Raw genomic sequence first — 4,309 nt, forward strand, 5'->3', positions numbered from 1 at the left:
TAAATAGGGGTGGGTGGAAAAAGTTTTTTTTTTAAATTTTTTTATTTTTTAAAAATACTCATCAGACAGAATAAAAATAACCCACAGAGGCCTAGAATGGCAATATCTTACATCATAATTTGTAGGGCATCTGGCAAAAAATAAAGATAAATTCACTTAAATTTTTTTAATTTGTAAAGAAAAAAGCTAAAAAAATTCTCCTTTTTTAAGCTTTTTTGTTTTTCGCCCCTAATTTTTTCAGTGAGTTAGAGGCAGGTGGAGGAGGCAAACAAAAATTTTTTTTTTTGGCCTTACTTTGGTTGCTGAGATAATTGGACATCAGAAGAGTTGCAACTGGGCAGTAACCAAACTTGGACCACTATTATTTATTGCACATTAATGATGCTTTTTATACTCCTAATAGGCCTGCTACTGACATGTTACCAACTTTAGTACTCAAACATGTTGATGACTTAACATAGTTGTCAACGGCAATGGTAAACGTCCCCTACCAATTATGCAAATCAAACTCTTAGAGCTTGAATTTTGGTCTGACCAGAATGGTATGCGACCTAATGCTAACAAATTCAAACATATGTTTGTCAGTTTTATGAAGGAACCACCAAAACCCCAATTAAACTTACTATCACAACCACTAATGGAAGTTGAAGTTATTAAAGTTCTTGGTGTCCTAATTGACAATAAGCTTAAGTGGGATTCACATGTTACTAACATTGTTTATAGAGTTAACGGTAAATTATTTATGTTAAAACTATTAAAGAAATTCAACCTATCAAGACCAGAATTTATCACAATATATAAAGGTTATGTACGTTCGCTACTGGAATATGCTACCCCAGTTTGGAATTCTGGCTTCACTAACCTACTAATTAATATTTGATATGAAATTAATGGAATATTCCACCTTATATGTATATGATAACCAGATGAAAAGGATGACAGATTCAACTTTTATCACCAGCTACTCGAACTGACAAAGTGCATGTTCTCGGGTTTACAGGTGGAAACTTGTCCAGGTGTTCAAGGTTTAACACATATTTTTTCAATGTTTATTCTTTATTTAAAGCAATTCTCAAAAATTATTTTATCTCAAAACAAAAAGAAAAACAACAAGGGTGATCCATCTATTTCTTGTTCAAAATCAAGTTATAAATCAAATGCAGGTAAGATCAATTACAGCATGTAATTTAGGCCTATTAGTTGGCTTATAAACAGAGTATTATTACAATGCTTAAGAAACATACTAATATAAACATCCTGGTATTATCTTGATTTAAACCCATGAATCAAGGCAATGCTGACTGTCATTCTACCAGTCAACAGGTTTAGTAAATATGGATGACTTGTAGTCAATTACTATAGTACTATAGAAAAATAACTCAGGATATTTATATTTTTAAACGATGCAGAGGGATTTGTCAGACATATATTCGAACCATGTCTGTCTTGCTTAGCCTAAAAGATATTAAGGAGCCATCATGAATCAAATATTATGAGGGATTAATAGGGAGCTTACAAATTACGACAACAGAACGTAATGACCTCATGTTAGTTTGACCTCATGTTAGTTTGACCTCATGTTAGTTTAACTGCATATAAATGTTGTGTGTTACGTTTTATCCTGAAATCTGAGGACTATTATTAAACACTGGTGCCTCAACCTTTGCATTCGTGTCAGAAAAATGAAAAACTTATTTAAAGTTTAGCACATAACATGCACATGACGACAGCCACGGATGAGTGAATCGTTCCCAATCGAAAACTTTCTACTGTTGAAATGGTTATGGTTTAGGCTCTCAATCATGAGGTGGCCATTTAAAAATTTTCTGTGCATTTATTTAGGTTGTGTCCTTCAGATGAAAACTATTGTTATTATGATTATTTTTATTTTATTTTATTGTTATTATTTTATTGTTATTTGCTTTTTCTCAGTTGGCCTATATTATTTCTCTGTAAATCGCATAGGGGCAATGTGCAATATGCGCTATATAAACATAACATTATTATTATTATTATTATATTCTGACTAAAACATCAGTATTTCAACATTTGTGCCTACAATATGAAATTTGATGAAAATTTATCTATTTTGATTCATTACCTATTTTTAAGAATTATAAACCATCAATCTAAAAAATAAATTAATGGCAAATCTAATATTTATATCAATTGCATGAATTTGTTAATTAACCAATTGTAATTGCATTATCAAAACTGGTAATTTTGTGCAAAAATAGGTACATTAAAACCATCCGAGTACTTAAAAATACTGATGAAAAGGCCTTATGTCAGATGGTAATTGTTAGAAAGGCCTTAACGACTTGCTGTAATTGACAGCATTTAAGCCACAAATGTACACAACAAATGTTCATAATCAATAATCAACTACTTCAGGATAAAGTAACCCTAGCTGACAACCTTAAGACTTGTGCCCACGTTCAAAGCAACCTTGTTAATGGATATAAAAAATAAGCACTTTATTTATTGATTTCATTTGTTACCTATCCATAATCCAGCTAGATGAAAAAATATCTTCTAAATTTATTCATAACTTAACAGATTTTTCGAAGAAACATATCACTGAAAATATACCATACACATTCCGAGATCCATGTATATTCATTAAATATTACATGCTAAAATAAATAATTCATTTATTAAAATTTAATTAATTAGAGAATGGAAAGAGACAATTATATAATAATTTATTTGGATATACACTTCCATATCAGTGGCATTTAGCCATGTTACTTTTCATTAAAATTTAATTTTTGCTCTATGGTTTCTTATTGTGTATGAAGATAAGATGATCCCCTTGATTGCAAAACTTTCATCAACTCTAACACAGCCTTAATTTGATTTTTTTTAACTATAATAAATATTTGTCCTTGTAGTTTTCATGCCTTCATATTAAAATAAGAAAAATATATATATTAACAAAACAAGTACATTTGAAAGCTTTATAAATTACAAACTATCCAAAATTTACAATAATGACAACAATAGTAATAACTAGCTTTGATAAGCTTTAAAAGAGAAAAAAAATAGTAAACTTTAGTTTACTAACACCCACTCAGTAGGTCAGTGCAACTACAGTAAATCTACCTCTGAAATTGTGTTTGAAGTTAAGTAGACACTTGTTTCATAATTCTTAAATTGTTTTGCAACACATACGTTCACATGTTAAAAACGTACTGCTGTCTTCATTTCATGCATAATTCAATTACTGAGGCTACACTGGCCGCTGTATGCTACTTATAGATGTCGGTCTACACGTCCTTAATAATGCTTGAGTAAGATGATATTATGTCACTCAAATTGTTTTAGGTTGTTGTAATATAGCCTATTGTAAGTCCTGCTAAGCTAAATTAACAACATAACAAAGATTCAAATTCAAATGACATTTATTCAACGATGGTAATACAACCACAAGTCGCAATTTGTTCACATGTCATATATGTTTTTAGATTAGAAATTTGAAATCAGGCTTCTCCATAAAATCAATTGAATTTTTAAAATTCAAGATGAAGAAAGAGCATGAACCTAGAACTTACAACTATCTAATTATAAATTCACCCAGTATAATATACAGTAGAAAACCTTAATTATAAACCCTAATTTTATGAAATCTTGATTGTTTGAATGTAAAATCTTGGTGATGATGTCTCAAACTGGTCTCTATCTCTTCTGAAGAATAAAATGCTGTCACAACCTCAGTCTAATTTGTTTACCAAAGCTTGATGAAATAATCGTAAACAATCACTTTTTGTTGTCTGCAACTATGAGATAATATTGCAAAAAACATAATCCTGCAAGAAACTGAGACAATCCTGCAAGAAACTGTGAGATAATCCTGCAAGAAATTGAGATAATTCTGCAAGCAACTATGATATAATCCTGCAAGAAACTATGAGATAATCCTACAAGAAACTAAGATAATCCTGCAAGAAACTATGAGATAATCCTGCAAGAAAATAAGAGATAATCCTGCAAGAAACTATGAGATAATCTTTGAAGAAACTGTGAGATAATCTTGCAAAGAAACTATAACCCTGAAAGAAACTGAGATAATCCTTGCAAGAAACTCTGCCTCCAAAGTTAACCACTTTTCTTCAGTTATCGATCACAAGTCACAACTTAACCAATCACAGTTTGGAATCATTTTCAGATGCCAACTAGTGAACGATCATGGAACAAACCAAAAATACCAGAATATATAAAAAATCAAACAAATATGAACCAAATATAAAGGGGCTCCCAGCCTCCCCACATTTATGACAACCATTTGAAGGAAGCAGCTGGCAAATGC

The sequence above is a fragment of the Anneissia japonica genome, unplaced genomic scaffold, assembly GCF_011630105.1.
Source record: "Anneissia japonica isolate Jap-2015-1 unplaced genomic scaffold, ASM1163010v1 scaffold241_len727266_cov204, whole genome shotgun sequence".
Classification (NCBI taxonomy): Eukaryota; Metazoa; Echinodermata; class Crinoidea; order Comatulida; family Comatulidae; genus Anneissia; species Anneissia japonica.